Genomic DNA, 18,053 nt, shown 5'->3' with positions numbered 1-18,053 from the left:
GATGTAATTCGTGGCTCCTCACTGACCAATCCATAACTTAAATATTGTTTATTTTAAGATAGTTTATATTAAGCAAGATCATATCCATTTTAATTATGCCAATAAGTTGGTCTAATAGCTACTGTATAAGAGATAAATAAAATTAATTGAAAACAGGAAAATGAATAGAAAGTTCGAAATATTATATCTGGGCCTCTTATTTTTATACAAATGTGCCAATACTAGTAACATGAGCTTGTTTATATAGTTTAGAATTTTTACTAGTAAGTACCTCTAAAACGTTTATACTGGTTTCCTTTAAATTCTTTTAGTTAAAAATTATATCCATATACCACCGACAACAAAATAACATTATTATTCTTCATAATTGTTTAACAATTTTGGTGTGTCAACTAAGCGAATAATAAAAATTTAGATCCTAATCCAGCATTTATATTTCAATTATTGTCGTTTTTAGTTTTTCAATATTGTCGCAATATTATAAATAGTTTTTCAATATTTGGGAATAACTATTCACTAACTTCACGAACTAGGATTATTTATTTACAGGTTTTTTGTGATGTGTTAAAGAATCGCCAAAATATTCTTTTTAGATATTTTATATATTTATTTTTAACTTATTATTATTAAATTAAACTAGTTTTTATTTATTAATTATAGTCAAGGCATCATCAATAACCAGTTTAGGTTAGGATTGACATAATAGATATTATTTACTGTCCCTAGTTAAAACCGATCTACTTCAAGCACTTTGCTGGATTTGTTTTCTTGTCTACATGAAATTGTGTGCTTTGTGTCTCATTTCCAAAACAAGATAATCCATGTCACACTTAAGACCATCCTCTCGATATTAGTATTGCAGACTATTCAAGTATTGTTTGTTATTGTTTAGAATTTGTGTATGTGTTAAGTAACCCAAGTCTAATGATGGCAGGAACACTTGCCGAAATCTCTCCTGAAATTAGAGTATTAGCGTTTTATTTGTGGAGAAAAGACTTCTAACTTTTCAATTTTATATTGACTCCACTTCAGAATGGACTTCTACCTTAATACAGAATATCATTATAAAAGAGTGGTCGTCCAACACCCGGTCCCCAAATTTTGTATCCTTTTAAACCATATTATATAAATCATAATAAAATTATCAAAAAATAGGAACGAAAAGAAACAGGAGGAGAAGGATTTGGAGGAACTAAGCGATTTTGATTTGAGTGAATTATAGTAAGAATTGATCGTCGAAAGAGATTGTTAATATTGATTTTATTGAACGATTTCTTTACATGAATAATGTAGTAGGGATTTTACACCGCGTAATTGCTATCCATAAAAAACATTAAAATTTAAATTACAGGGTGTTTTAGTACTATGGAATCAAACTTCTAGGGGTTATTCAGTGCAACAGTAGAAAACATTTGAGTATAGGGACCCATGTCCGGAAAAGTATCATTATGGTATACGACCCTAAGCCTTAATCCACATTGATACGTAATTACGGATCCGTTGGGACCACGTGATTGCTATCACCCAATAAGACACCCAGAAGGTTTTACTTACCTACGTGAAGGAAAACACGGATAGAAGTTGGTTAAATCGAACTTCATGCCGTATTTTTGGTCCGTTGTACTATTTGTTTTTTATTGTTTAAATTTTTTATTTGTTGAATTGTTACCAAATTTTTTACTAGTTGTTATTTTGTTCCATTCTTTTTAGAATGTATCATAAATACTTAATTAAGGGCGATTTCAATGCGATAGTAGGCACAAAAATATACAGTTTTATAAATTTTGGAATATTTAGTCTTGGCAGTAGGTTATCATGACAAAAGAATAATAGATGAAGTTTTATATCAACAACTCTATTGATTGAACAAAGATTTCAAGAAACTACTCAAAATTAAATGGACCTCACAGAGCCCGGCCGGCAAACCAAAAAATTAAAGTGATTTTTTTCATCACACGATAAAAGCATATTTGCAGACGTCTCAGTCTTAAATAGAATATATCCCGTAGTGACCACAATTGTACACGGTAACTGCCAGTCCCAATTAGAAAAAAAAATTACCGGGTCCTACGGGCCACGTAACTTTTTTATTAAAATCAGTGTCTGTGTGCATCAAAACGAACGCATGTGTAAAGATTTATGTAATTTTTGCTTTTTTTAGTTTAAAAAAGCTGTGTCCAAATATGGTACACATGGCACCTGGTTCTACAGGTTTTATTTTTTGATGTCGTGTGCCATGTGTACCTTATCTGGCCACGTACAAGGTCAATGTTGGTTCGCCTGGAGAGATGGCAGCAGTTGTACGGTTTTCACTAGAAGCGCAAATACCACGTGCATTTTATGCTTGTTGCCTTCTTCAGTCATTCTTTCTATAAAAATCGGTGTAAAAACATGTTGTTTTGTGGGCTATAATTTGGAGGAGCAATGGCGGCAAAGAAAATAATTATTTCTGATACTGAAATGTAACAAGCAGTGGAGGCAGCAGCAGAAGAAATAGAGATTTATAGAGACCTCGATATGAGTGACGAGTTTTTAAATATCTCAGATTCTGATTTGGATCCGACATATTTGGCCGGCGAGATATCTTCAAGCAGTTCTGAAGAAGACCGGCCTAAAAAGAAAAAGATGAAGTATGTACGTCAGTTAGGTACGTAGGAGGTTTGTCAATTCCATTTTTTACACATAGTTTATTTTCTAAAATGGTATTAGAAAACAGTGTTGTAAAAAGTTTCAATATACTAACTCGCGTACGAAACTAAGTGGAATACTTATGTATATCAAATTTAACGTCTAAAATTCATATTTTCTCTTCCTAGTAATGATTATCTTCTTATACACTACCCTCTATTTTTTTAGATACTTCCGAGCCTTCAACATCTGCTCAGTTAGATATAGACATAGATTCTTCAGGCAATGATGAGAGACCGAAATGGAGACCAGCCCCAGGAAATTTTTCCACATTCTCTCTTCCAATGAATATTGGAATTTCACTAGCCTTGCATACCCTAATGCGCGGTAAGGATGAACTTAATTTTTTGGAATTACTTGTATCCTACGATGTTATTAATAAGATCGTTGTCGAAACAAATAGATACGCGGAACAGCAAATTATTCTTGCCATAACGAATGAAAATATTGGCCAATATTCTCGCCTAAATGCACGGGTGGATACTAATTATAACGAAATACGAACATTTATTGCTATTTTAATTTGGATGGAATTGGATAAAAACCATCACTAAAAGATTATTGGTGCAAACATCCATTATATAAAAACGAAATATCAAAATATTTGCCGCGGAATTGGGAAATATTTTGATCGCGGAAAGTTCGGCATTAAAGTTTATAAAATATGTCTAGATGGAGGATTTACTTACAGTCTCAAGTATATTGTGGTGAAGAAAAAATAAATGGACAATCGGTTGCGGAATCTATTGTTATGGAAATGTTGCAACCATTGCTTGATAGTGGCTGGACCCTTTTTGCAGACAATTGGTACACCTCTATTCCTCTTGCGGCAAACTTGCAAAATAGATCATCTCATCTACTTGGAACGATTCGTAAAAACAGAAGAAACCTACCAAAGTCTGTAGTTGATGCAAAATTAAAAAAAGGGGAAATTGTTGCAAAACAAAATAAAAATAAAGTAGTTGTTATGAAGTGGCATGACAAGAGGGACGTGCTCTTCTTATCCACAAAACATACAGATGAACTAAAGGAAGTACACCATAGAGAGGGTCCTAGGCTCAAACCTCCTGCAATAATCGACTATAATAAGGCCAAATCATTTGTTGATATGTCAGATCAAACGTCACCTTATACAAATTCTCTTAGAAAGTCAATTAAATGGTACAGAAAATTGGCCCTTGAATTTATCACAGGTACCTCAGTCGTAAATGCCTTTATTCTGTACAATAAAATTAATGAAAAAAAAAATTCAATAACGACTTACAAAGAAAATCTTGCCATGCAACTTTTGGAAACGGCAGTACCGTCAATCCCAATGAATCCCTCAAAAGAGCACAAAGTTTCCGAAAAGACAGATAACGAGAAAAAGCTAAAAAGAGGCAGGTGCAGATATTGCTACGAAAAAAACAGGGGCGCAATTATGCGGTAAAAACTACCAAAAGAGTTTCCTACGTATGTCTAGGTTGTGACGAAAATATTTTTATTTGTATGGACTGTTTTTTCCAAAAACATGTTTTTAAAAATATAAAATAATCTTTTCATTTTGAAGTATTTTATTTTTAAAATTAGTTTGTTTATTTTATAATTAAAAATAACAATTTTATATGTTAAATTACTGCCCGTTGAAAAAATAAACGTATCATTTAAAACCGTCAATATTTTGTATCATATTAATTCGAAAAACAAAAATATTCCCGAGCCATTCTCAAACAAACTATTTCCTACGCCAGACCAATCCATAGATACATTTCAATCAACGCTTAATGTGGCCGCCCCATATACACATGGCTTGGAAGGTAAGAAGTTCTGTGTCCACTGGTGGTACACATGGCGCTGATAAAAAATTGACTGTGTTCTTATAACACGTTAACTGCCATGGTACACATGGCAGTTAACGTGTTAAGTACTACTGTATCAATGAATGTGAAAGTCGAACGACGTAAACTTATTAGAATTCAGTTTCTTTAGAAAGAAACTGAAAACAACGAATGCAATTAGAACAAAAATAGAGATGTACCAATAAGTAGTAAAGCACAAAATTACATCATTCAATGCTCTTGAAAATCTAAGCATAAACGACCTATCCCAAAGTTATGTTATGTTAATCACAAATGTTATACAAACTACACTGCAAAAAGTTGCTACCCAAATAAAAACAAAAGAACCAGACTTAAGACGAAACTTGAAAATAATAAAAACACAAAAGTACTAAAAAGAAGGTACTAAGATCAAAGGCACAACAACGTATGCATCGAATAAAAGATATAGATAAAAAATCAATCATAAACATCACGGATATTTTAAAATTCATTGAAGATTTTTATACTGAGCAGTTCAAGTCATAAATTAGTAGAAAGTATGAAAAATAAGGAAGTAATAATATTATTTAAAAGAGGTGGTATTCTTGCCATAGATAACTTTAGACTAATTAGTCTATTATCCCATCTATATAAGCGGTTCACAAAAAATTTCACAAATAGACTCACTAACAAACTTGACTTTTACCATCTAGTCACAAAAGCAAAATTTAAAAAGTGCTTTAGTACTATAAACTTACAGATCGAAAAATAGGAGGAATACAACATACCATTACATCTTCGGTTGTAGACTAAAAAGGTTTTTATTCCATAGAATTCTAGTTAATATTTGAGGTTGTTATTGACTAAAGAATGCAAAAGAAGAGTTTAATAAAACATACTTATAAAAATGCCTCCATGCATGTCAAAATAGACGAAACATGGACAAGAAACATACCACTAGAAAGAGATGTGAGACAAGGTAATACCATCTCTTCCACAGCTTTTTATATTGGCATTAGAAAACGTACTTAAGACATTGGATTGGAAAGAAAAAAAAACAAATATATATATATACCTCAATATAATAATAATAATAATATACATATCATAATGTACCTATCAATATAATAATATACCTCAACCATCTGCGCTTTACAGATGAAGTAATAAATAACAAGTAGAAGCAAAATTGAACTCGAACAAATGCTGATCGATCTTGCGCGAGCCTTAAAGACTACAAGACTATATATCAATTCCGGAAAACAAAAAATAATGTCAGGCAATTAAATTTCATTTAAAACTAGCTGACCCGGCAAACTTCGTACCGCCGTAGTTAATCCCTAACAATTTAATAAAAAAATCAAAACAATATTACAAAAAGCTAGTAAATATTTATTGTAACGCTTTTTGATACACAACATTGTTAGTTTTTTTTCCTGGAGCGAAAATAAATAATGTGGAAGGTTTACCAACACGGGAGCAGGCCACTGGACGCGGTACCAATGGTGTCAATTTGACTTGACCACTTGCACAACACAATCCAAATGCTTCATTTTTAAAGTTCATTGACTTGCAATGTGGACACACAACGTTCATTTGTCCAATAGCAACGATTTGCTGCGAACTATAATCGATTGCTGCATCGTAACTAAATGCAGCTCGATTTGGATTAAACCTGAACGGAACGTTTCTACTTTCTTGGTTATTCCTATTCCATCTATTCCTTTCAACTTCATTTCGCATCTCGCGTTGCTTGTTGGTTTGACTTGCCCGTATATGTTGTTGGCTTGCAGCATTTCGCGTTCTACGACTTAAGTTGGTTCGTCGAGTTATTGGCATTTTTGAGATTTATATGTCAAATAAATAATCCCTAAAACATATTTCTACATATAACTTATGCATACCACGTAGTCTATTAAAAGTCTAATACCTGGCAAATTATAAACAGGGTGGCAGTAGGTGACATAAAATATTAAAAATTTTGTCTTTAAACGCTAAACAACCACTGTTGCACTCAACAAACTAAAAAGTTTCACTAAGCTGAACTAAAAAGAAAACTCACTAAAACTCGCTAAACAAACTTGAAAATAACTCGCTAAACAAATACACTTTTCTTTCGAATGACGCAAAGCATTAAAAGCAACTGTCAAACGCGAAAAACTGACTTATTATGTTTCAGAATGCATGCATGCTAAATAGAAATTGCTGAAAGCGCCATCTATTTTTAATATTTTATGTCACCTATTGCCACCCAAGCGCCATCTATTTTTTATTTCTTAAATAACTTTGACCGATAGATTTCTTTAGACTGTCTTATTCTAATCGAAAGCGATAGATGTCGCGCAAAGCATTTTTAATTTTTTTGCAAATTTCCAATTTCTGGTGCAATTTTCCTGATGGTTAATTCTATAATATCCTTCTACAAACTAAAATACATCTTAAGAAAAAAGAATTAATAAAATCGGTTAAGTCATTTTCAAGTTATTTAATAACCAAGGAAAATATGGAATCATTTTTATATATTTAGATAAATGGAAATCGTAATAATTAAAAAAATACAAACAAAAATTTAACTCCGCCAGCTTACCATGCTAGCAAATCCCAACCAAACTGACAAGATAACAAGGCAAGTGAGTTAAGGTTGAATGGATGGCTAACAAAATATGAAGTCGCGTGCTTAAAAATCAAGAAATAGCGATTAGTTCTAAAAGAATGGGAAGCTTGTTTTCTGTCGATACTGACATATGGAACAAACAACATGGCACTTACTCAAAAAAAGCAACTCATCTCAAAACAGCATAGCGAGCTATTGAACGGTTTATGCCTGGCATAAGTTTTGTGGATCGAATAAGAAACACTAAAATTAGATGTAGCATAAAGGTCATAGACACGTGGACAGAATTGCAAAACAAAAATAAAGATGAACCGGACACACCATGAGAAAACCTCAGAAACTATGGGTAGGGAGACTCATACGATGGCGACCTAGGGTATCAAAAAGAAGAGATAGAAAAGAGACAGTTACATGACATAAGGGAAACAGCCGGTAGAAATTGGCTACAGGTAGGATAAATAGATTAGGCATAACCTAAAGGAGGCCTATGTCCTATCGTTAGCAGTGGACAAGAGAAGGCTAAATGAGAAAAAAACAAATTACAACCTAAAAAAGCTAAAAATTATAACGTTAAATAGTTAAAATATAAAATTGTATATTAACGGTAACAGGGTAAAAAGTATGTTTCGAAGAAACAAAATTAGATATAATATTTTTTGACAATAAAGCATATGATTGATTGATTGATAATATAACAAAAGATCAAATATATACAAGTGTTATGAGTCACATGCAATCAAAGATCTTGTTTTGTCAATTATCTTTTTTACGTGATTTTTTTGAAATTTATATGGATATTTATTTAACTAAATAATAGGTTTCGGTTATGGGGCAGCCTTTTTTCCTGCATAAACAATAAATATACTGTTAAATAATGCATTTGGATGAAATTTTAAAAAATGTGTGAACATCAAGAATATTTATATAATACTTATCTAATATAAATATTACCTTTTAATGTTTTAAGTGTGTATAAAAATTTGTAATTTTTTTATTTATATAAAAAGTGTATATTGTACCAGCTAGCATAGATTTATACCTGTAATGTTATTTAGTATGTTCATTAGGGGACATTAAGTCTCTCGCGCGATATAGTTTTAATGTAACATAGACAGACCTGCGAGCGTCGAATTTTCGAAATAGTGCTCTAGAAAGTTATATGGAAGGCCCATGACAGACCAATGTTGTATAATACAGCATTATGTCACAAATAAGTAACAATGTAATCGTGAGTGACGAAATCTATTATTAGACCATAGACCATCTATTTATCAATGCAATGAAGGCAATGTATGATTCTATTGCATCTCTTATATTTTCATGTGCCTTATAGATAATATTTATTAAAATAAAATAAAACTCTGTTTTTTGAGAAAGTTACATTATCTCAGAGGTTTATATTACCTCCCTAAAATTATGGCTCCCTAAAGTAAAAACTTAATACTGTGTAAATAAATTATACTGAGGGTAATTAAGTATTTGAAGTAAATAGTAATTGGGTAGAAAATTAATACCCTTTAAAAACAGCCACAATCTGCCTAATAAATTATTAAAATAAATATTAAGTTTATTTTTTTATCTTTTTAAATAACTTTTCAAAAGATCTATCATTTCTAGTACCGCCATCTGTAGCCAACTTAACAAAGTCTAATTTTACAAATTACAGGTACCATATTTTAAATAAGGCGCGCCCTATCTTTTGAAAAGTTATATATTTCTTTTGTTCTTAGTTCTTGTTGACATAACAATTATCCTAGTTTTGTAATTATGTGATTTTAATGTTTGTATAGACCCTGTTTAGTCCCTTCTCATGCATCTTAATGTAAGTTTTTTTTTGTCTTTAACGTCCAATTGTTTATTTGTGAATTAATTAAGCCTTTTTATCATTATTGTAGATGCCGTTTTATTTATTGTTGAGATTTTAACTTTTGACCTTGCCAGTAGCACTATAGCTTGTTATATGTTGTGACGAAAACCCTCATTGTATGTAAGTTCATTTTAATACCTTTTATTTCAACACTTTTCATCCTCGGCTTATAAGTTTCCTCGGTTCTTTATAGATCCCTGATGATGGACATCTTATATGTCCGAAACATGTAGGATAGATGATTTTTCAAATAAATTTAGTGGAGGATGACAGAAACAATTTTAGTTACCCTTTGAATTCGTCAAATGATTTCTTAGACAATGTTTACGTTATACTGACTTTCTCAAAAAATCTTGTGCTTAAAGACCACAAATAATTCTTAGCAATAAAGACATTATTTCTCGATGAAAATCTCAAAGCAATTAAATTTTGGAATTTTTCTTAGTGCATATCCGTTTGCAACGCAGTGTGTATAGCGATGCTTATTGAAAAGGGATCGTGTATATCGGCACTTATTATTTTAAAAACTAGGCTTATTTTAAAAACTAGACTCTTGTTTAAGATAATAAAAGATTTTCCGGTCCATAAAACTTTACCACTAAAAATAAATCTGCTATATCTGTAACTGCTACTTTAAAATAAGCACTTTGCTTGCATTTTCTTTGCAAAATTTATTACAGTCTTAACTTGGTATCCATACCTGAATAGTTTTCGAATAAAGTCCCATATTTTACGGTATTATATGGCTTACTTATATCTATGTTTTCATTTGTTATATGAAATTTCCTAAAGTTTTATATAAAATCTACTTGACAAAATATAAAATGACCTATAAACAAAACAATTTGTGCAATTTCGGCCTAGTTTTACTTCTCCAATTTCCCTCAAATATAAAAATCACAATGCGTCAACATGTCAAATATAAAATAGAGTGGGTCATATTATTATGTAAAAAGATTTATTTAGATTTCATCCGTTATTGTTGTAGAGGACTTTTCCATCTCGGTTTGAATTTTGGCCCCGCTCCAATGGGAAATTGAAAGACTCGACAATGTTTTATTTTTACTCTTAGCAGGAGTATAAGGGGGTTGGCTGTTATAAACTATATTGCATGAGAACAGTCAGATAACAATTAGAGATTTATTAAATATGCAACATATTTTCCAAAAATTGATTTTTTTATTTTATTGTCTTATAGGACTCGTCAAAATGGGTTAATACATAAAAAAATCACCTATTTAAAAGTTGCATCATAAAAAACAATAAAATATATACAATTTAAAAATAAGAATAATAATAAAAAGAGTTTTTATTACGAATGTTTCGGTTGATCAGTCGTATCAGTCTTTTAATAGTGCATATTTCATTTGTCTCATTATTTTATGCAAAAAAATGAACAATTTTTACGAAAACAAGGAACTTGTGAACATAATACTTAACTATGAAGGGTGCTAACAAAATAAAGCTGTAACGTGCAGATTTTATGCGGAAAGAATTGCTTTAAAAAATCATTGGCCCCTACATACGTTTGTAAATTTAATTATTAGACTTCATACCATAGGATATTTAAAAGAACAATAAGGAGGCCACACTACAAGAGCTCTCTAACTGAAATGTTCCAAATTGAGACTTAGAAATGATGGAAGATGACCCAACCATAAGAACTAGAGTCATTGCAGTTTAATCTGAAGTTTTTATATGTGGAAGATAATACGGTATGAACAGTATTACCATTATCATTATTAACAGGTACAAACGTTGCAACCCAAAGATCATCCTAGGAGAGTTGTATTATGCCAGCGGCTTTTAAAACAATGCGACACAAATGAGGATTTTACGAAATTAATTTTGTATACAGATTAGGCCATATTGACATGAGATGAAACACAAAATTTTCGCGAAAATCATATTTGGGCAGTAGAAAATCCGTATCCTGTAAAAATATCTACATAGTTTTTCATAAAATATTTGGGCTGGCGTGGAATTATTATTGGATCTATATATTGGATCCTACTTTTTCCACCTCGGCTGACCATAATTTTATACAAAAACTTGCCACATTTATTAAGAACAAAGGCGTTCCTCTAACTGTGAGACAGAATATTTGGTTCCTACGTGATAGGGCTTCACTAAATTTTAAACGAGAAGCGCTAAATAAATTAAAGATGAAGAAATACTTAATAATAAATAAAAATAGATGGATTTGGTGTAATGTTTCTATTTCTTGGCTTCCGCGCTTCCTAGCCTTAACGCGTTGCGATTTTTTCTGTGAGGCTATTTGAAAGAATTAGTGTATTATGATGAAGCAGCAAATACTCTATAAAAGCTTCAAGAGGATACTGAAAATTCTTGTGATTTAATTTGTAGAAACCAAGATTTTATTTTTAAAACTGGAAGAGTCATGAATTCGCTAAGAAAAATTGTGTGTTAGTTAAGGAAATAGGAACGATTTTGAACAATTTATGTAAAAACGATAACTATTTAGCTTAATAAAGATTTAAAAAAAAACAATGGAACAATTTTTAGTAGTATAAAGTAACTTTCTAATTACGCAAAATTCATATAAGTGATTTTTGCAATATTAACTTTTTTTGACAATTTCTACAAGGTGTTAAAATAAATAACTCATCTTTGAAAATATTCTGGATAGAATTTTTGGTAATATATGTACTTTGTAAGTACTCTACTTTTGTAAAACAATTTATTCTAATTAATAAGGCGTGATTATAATAATAAATCCTGGAAAAGTTACAGTTAAAAATAGTAGATATGGTTGTTGGTTTTGTTGTATGGTTTTTTTACCGGCTAAAAAATTAATTATTGTTTTTATAGGTATTAAGTTTTTAGCCCTAAACTAAAATAAAATGCACGAGTTTTTCTGACAAATCTAAAAAATAAAGAGTATTTTAAATTTTTTGTTTCTAAGGGTTTATGTCGGTTCAGTTTTAGAATATCTTTGATATATTTATACATTTAAAACATTTATGAATTCATGTCCCTTTGACAAAAAAAAATTAAGAAGTCAACCAAAGCGATTTAAAGGCATAATATGTTAAGTTCTACAATCATAGATTTGAGACATAAAGAGCTAATGAAAAAAAAATATTCACATAAAAGAATGCAAACTTCGTTTTTAAAAAACGGAGAGAGTTAATAATTTTACCATGAAAAAAATTATGGTTTGCGTATACAGGGTGTCCGGAAAAAGGAGGTCAATCCGCCGACCACATATAGGGTGAACCAAAATAATGCGACTTTCGTTATGCCATTTTTTAAATGGGCGCTCGGTATTCAATATATAGGGCGTCAAAATGAGAAATATAAAATCGTTTTTTTGAAGTAAGTCGAGTGTTTCATAAGATATTAAATTAAAATTTGGTGTGAGAGGGTTTTTTAGAACGAAAAATTAAAATCCGTTCACGGATTCGCTATACCTTGTAGAGGGCGCCACCTGCGGTATATTGCATGGGTTAAAAATACCAAAACTTTTTTGTACTACTGTATAATAAAGTTTTGGTAAATATTTCAAATTATTGAATATTTCCTTGTAAAAAAAGTATTTTTAGTAAATGCCGGCCTGAGAATCCGTTTATGAGATATCTTAATTTTAAAATCTAGATAGTTCTTTCTAAACAAATTGGCTAACCTCGGGCACCACCAACTTTTTACGTACTGTCAAAGTGATAAATTTAAACGCTTCTGACGCTCTTAACAAGCTTCTCAATTACTCCTTAAATAAATCTACATTTTTTAATTACATATTTGTATTTGGTGTGTTTTCGTACAACTTTTAAAACCATAATGGCCCATAAACCAAAAAACGTACTCTTTTCCGAATTGGCGGATACTGTTATAATGTTGGGTAAGTTTTAAATATTATTGTAACTAATAAATACCTGTCAATTCTCAACGAGGAAAATGTGACTTCAATGTTTAGCCGCTAGACGCTATGCCCAGACATTCCCAAACCGATTTCATCCCAAAAGAAACTATTTTTTAAATTTGATTAACCGCCTAAGGGAAAAGTTTCAGCTAAAGACGGAAGGGTAATTGCGGCCGATCTCGTGCGGTTCAACCAGGGCAAGACGAAGACATTTTAAAAATTGTCGAAGAATCACCAAACATTAGTACTAGGGTTTAGGCTGAACGGGTGAGAAATATTGGGGAAACCGAGATACAATATTTTACGGAGTCAACAACTTTACCCATTTTATCTTCAAAAAGTACAAGGTCTTTTACCCGATAATCCCGAGGCAAGACTTGCTTTTTGTAGATGGTTATGTGAAACGAATAATTGAAATGTGGATTTTATAAGGGCGATTCTGTTTACTGACGAAGCCACGTTCACTGGAAACTGCATGATAAATATCCATATCGAACACATATAGGCTGAAGAGAATCCTAGGGCCATAGTTGAGACACACCATCAAGTAAAGTGTGGGCAGTTGTTGTGGATAACTTTCTTTTAGGACCTGTCATTTTACCAGGTAATTTGACTGGTGATTGATTTCTGTTGTTTCTACAAGAAATACTGTTCGATTTGCTTGATGATTTAGCTCTAAATTTAAGACAAAATCTTTGATTTCAACTCGACTGTGCTTCGGCTTATTTTGCTATAAATGTTAGGAACTATTTACATCAAGTATTTCCTAATCGCTGGATTGATCCGGGGTCGAGCACCTCGTTCGCCCGACCTTACACTACTGGATTTTTCAGTCCGGGGATGTATGAAAGACTTTGTGTATATAGTTTCGATTTTAAACGAGGATCATTGCAACTTGTATTTCAGGTTGAAACCAAATATATTATACAAAGCCTTAGATTTTCTTTAATAAAGAGGGCTCTTATGTGTATACAAATGAATGGAGGTTACGTAAAACAAATAATTTAGGATCATTATTGTAAGATTTTTATTATAATAAGTAATTTAGCATTAATTTAAAAAAATAATATACATTTATTTTGTTAACTTGTTAAAATGTATTTAGATTTTAAAATTAAGATATCTCATAAACGGATTCTCAGGCCGACATTTACCAAGAATATTTTTTTTACAAGGAAAGATTGGATAATTAAATTTTTTTACTAGAACTTTATTATACAGGGGTACAAAAAAGTTTTGGTATTTTTCACACATGCAACCTACCACAAGTGGCGCCCTCTGCAAGGTATAGCAAATCCGTGAACGGATTTCAATTTCTCGTGCCAAAAAACATCCTCACACCAAATTTTAATTTAATATCTTATGAAACACTCGACTTACTTAACAAAAACGATTTTATATTTCTCATTTTGACGCCCTGTATATTGAATAATGAGCGCCCAATTAAAAAATGACATAACGAAAGTCGCACTATTTTGGTCCACCCTATACGTGGTCGGCGGATTGGCCTCCTTTTTCCGGACACCCTGTATAACGTCGATGGAATGATCTCAACGATTTTGTGAAAATTAAAATTAAACGCCGGTCTTATATCGAGCAATATAAAGCTACAGTAATTAACAGTTTTTCAACTCTGCTTAATCAACTACCTCTGGCTTTTAAAGAACTATGAAATGGTGTATTCACTAAAATAGTGGATCTGAGAGAAAATAGCAGGTCAAAAAAACAGCGGTCATCACTTAACGCTGTAGAAAAATGTTAATTTATTATTCTACTCTTCTTTGGGGCATATTATTATGTACTTGATCGATAAAATTTTAAAAAATTCAATCTGTAAAAATCAAAAGTTGAAAATCATTTATTGTCTTAGATACTAGAAACATAGCATAGACACGTCACGATTGCTATCCAAAGTAATACATATGGTAAATGTATAGGTATTTTTTATTCGAGAATTTGTCAAAATATTTGAACATACATATAATAAAAATAAAATAATATATACAGGGTGCCTCCGATTAAGTCGGCACTATTGGTATCTTTGTTAATATTTAAGATACAGGGTCGGTTAAATTAGCAAACTAGTAGGATTTTTTCTGTTGATTAAAATGGTGAAAACAGAAAAAAAATTGAACATCGCGTTTTCGAGAAAACGCGAAAAATGTACTTTTAATAAATGGAATCCCCTGTATATTTTTACATAAATCAAAAGATAATAATTTTCTTAATAAAAAAGTTTCTTTACACTAATAGCCTAAACCTAAAAATAACAAAGTTATAGCGATATTAATAATTTCGTCAAATTAAGGCAAGTTGGCTTTGAAATAAATAACATCAAGTAAAACTACTAATTTACAATAAATTAGCAAAAACATCGCCATCTTGTTCAATATATTTCTGAGCACACTTCTTGAAGGTTTTAAGATTGATCTTCTATCTATTGATCCAATTATTTGCCTAATATGTGTTTGAAGTTCATCAACGGTTCTGTTTTTTTTATACACTTCATTTTTTATGTAACCCCAAAAATAAAAATCTAGAGGGGTTAGGTCTGGTGACCTAGGGGGCCAATGAATCGGGCCACGTGTCGCAATCCATTTATCGTCAAACAGTCTATTAAGTAATATTCTTACATCATTTAGTTGATGGGGAGGTGCTCCATCCTGTTGATAATAGATTTGTTGCCGTCTCTCCAAGTTAACATTATCCAAATAATCTTTCAGGGCTCCAGATAATATGAGATCAACTCAACACATCTCCTTCCAGTCAAAGTGCCATCATAAATCACAGGTCCTATTACTTGGCTTCCTATTAAGCCGCACCAAATATTTATACTAAATTGATTTTGAGGATTTCTGGGATCAGTAAGGAAAATATTTTCTTGGAACCAATAGTGTACATTGTTACGGTTTAACATACCTTTGTTTGAAAAATTAGCTTCGTCGCTCCAAATTATACGGTTTAAAATATTATCATTAGCTTCATATGCATTACGTAACCAGTTACAAAAAGCAAGTCTTCTTTCGTTATCGCCAGGCAACAATGTTTGTACTGGTCGATACTTATATGAAACAAATTTGTTTCTTTAAGACCCGCCAAATTGTTACTAAGCTCACACCGTAAGCTCTTGCTAAATCTCTAGTTGAGTTTTCCATATGAGCTTCAAAATATGCCAAAATAGAAATTTCAACATCCTCGCTTACTATAAATTGGTTCCTTCTTCTAGTTCTTTTAAACACGTTTTCGTTACTTCTAAATTATCTGTAGAGAATTAAAAAGTATCTACGGTTTGGCAAGTTACGAGTCTGGAATCTCTGGCGGTACTCTTTCAGCGCTTTGTCACTATTTTTTCCACATACAAGGTAACATTCTAACATATCACATTTTTCGTAAAATATGCGTAAAAGGCATTTTACTAATTTAGATTTTACAAAAATCACAAACTTTGCTAACATGTAACTGTCAGTATTTCTTTATTTAATAAAATCTACGGCTACTGTCATTTTATTATTCAAACAGTGATTTATTTGTTTTGCTCTCAAAAAGTTCAACGCCAACTTGCCTAAATTTGACAAAATTATTAATATCGCTATAACTTTGTTATTTTTAGGTTTAGGCTATTAGTGTAAATAAACTTTTTTATTAAGAAAATTATTATCTTTTGATTTATGTAAAAATATACAGGGGATTCCATTTAACAAAAGTACATTTTTCACATTTTCTCGAAAACGCGATGTTCAATTTTTTTTCTGTTTTCACCATTTTAATCAACAGAAAAAATCCTACTAGTTTGCTAATTTAACTGACCCTGTATCTTAAATATTAACAAAGATACCAATAGTGCCGACTTAATCGGAGGCACCCTGTATATATATATAACAATAAACATTAAAAAGTTGTAACACTGATAAAATTACATAACCTAACACCTATTTGGTATGCAGTATACACTCTAACATTTATAACATTTTAAGAAGTTTTCAAACTCTCCAACCGTATAAAAAACATCGCAAAATCAAAATCATTTTCTCCCCCAAAGACAAGACTAAATGAATGGTATATTAAATAAATTTCTAATTAAACATTTTTAAATCACAAACAGTTTCTCTATATCTATGATTCCACCCCATAATACTATGTAGTAACCCAATACACTATAAACAGAGCTATAGTACATATTCATTACTTCTTTAATATCAAATGAATTTTTAAGTTGATTTATAAGATATACATTTTTATTTAGTTTTTTATATTCCGACCAGTCCAAGTGTTTGTCAATCATTATGCCTAGGAATCTAGACGATTTTGAAGCCGATAAAAAGTTTACCGAATTCGGATCAGAAATAAGAGCTCTTGTGTCATCACAGAAAATGGAGATTTTCGCACTTTTATTAAAGTCATTTATAAAAACTGTAAAACTAAGCGGTTCATGTAAAACAAGCGGTGGTTTCTTAGCTATAACATATGTGACCTACTTAAAATATTAAGATTTATTTAATGATATCAAACATGTGTTTATTCTTCTTAATGGGGCTACGAGAATCTGAGATCTAAATCATAAGATCAGATATAAATTATGAGAACTATAGCAAAATATTAGATACTTTTGACTGGTTATTTCGTTAACTAAAATTAAATCTAAATTTAATCGAGAAAAATATTTAAGCTTAGCAATTCCTTTATTGAAAACGATATATCATTTCTCACCGACTGTAGTCGTACTACTAATCATATACTGAATTGGCAAAATTAAACGATTGAAAAGTAAGTTCAAAAAATATAGTAAGAAAATTATTTTCTGAAATTATATTTGCCAATTATTCAAAAATTTTTACAAAACTGTTAGTTTGAAGCATGCAATAATTAATTATTATACCAGATTTATCGTAATCAAAAAAAGGTTTTTTTTTCTCTTCGACTATAAAATCGAATAAAAATAAAACTAATTTAAGAAGTACACCAAGTGAAAGGCTAAAATAAATCGGCAGAGGCCTCGTAAAGTAAAATTTATGGAGCAGTAAGGGAGTGCAACGTAATTTAGCACTAGTAGTTGTGTTCTACGAGGAGTTCCTCCTTGTACATTAGGCGTACGCTCGTTCCAGTTATATTGTTAAAAAAAATGGTAGTGAAATTTATAAGCAAAATAACTGAATCACATCATAAGAGTTTTAGGCGAGAAATCTCAGAATCATTGTAAATAAA

At 31.1% G+C, this 18,053-nt stretch overlaps 1 protein-coding gene and 1 long non-coding RNA gene across 2 annotated transcripts in view; one reads left to right on the top strand and one right to left on the bottom strand.

The window, feature by feature from the left end:
* The window catches only part of LOC126734617 (zwei Ig domain protein zig-8), a 502,147-nt gene that overhangs the window by 291,197 nt on the left and 192,897 nt on the right, over positions 1 to 18,053 (top strand). The gene's annotated exons all lie outside the window — the stretch shown is intronic.
* On the bottom strand, positions 5,857 to 6,700 carry LOC126734621 (uncharacterized). Its single transcript, XR_007660130.1, has 2 exons — positions 6,418 to 6,700; positions 5,857 to 6,357 (listed from the first exon to the last, which is right to left on the bottom strand). It is a non-coding gene; the product is annotated as an uncharacterized LOC126734621 (long non-coding RNA).

Source organism: Anthonomus grandis, chromosome 3 (assembly GCF_022605725.1).
Source record: "Anthonomus grandis grandis chromosome 3, icAntGran1.3, whole genome shotgun sequence".
Classification (NCBI taxonomy): Eukaryota; Metazoa; Arthropoda; class Insecta; order Coleoptera; family Curculionidae; genus Anthonomus; species Anthonomus grandis.
Note: the sequence above shows the minus strand (reverse complement) of the source record. Positions and strands in the feature narration are given on the sequence as shown.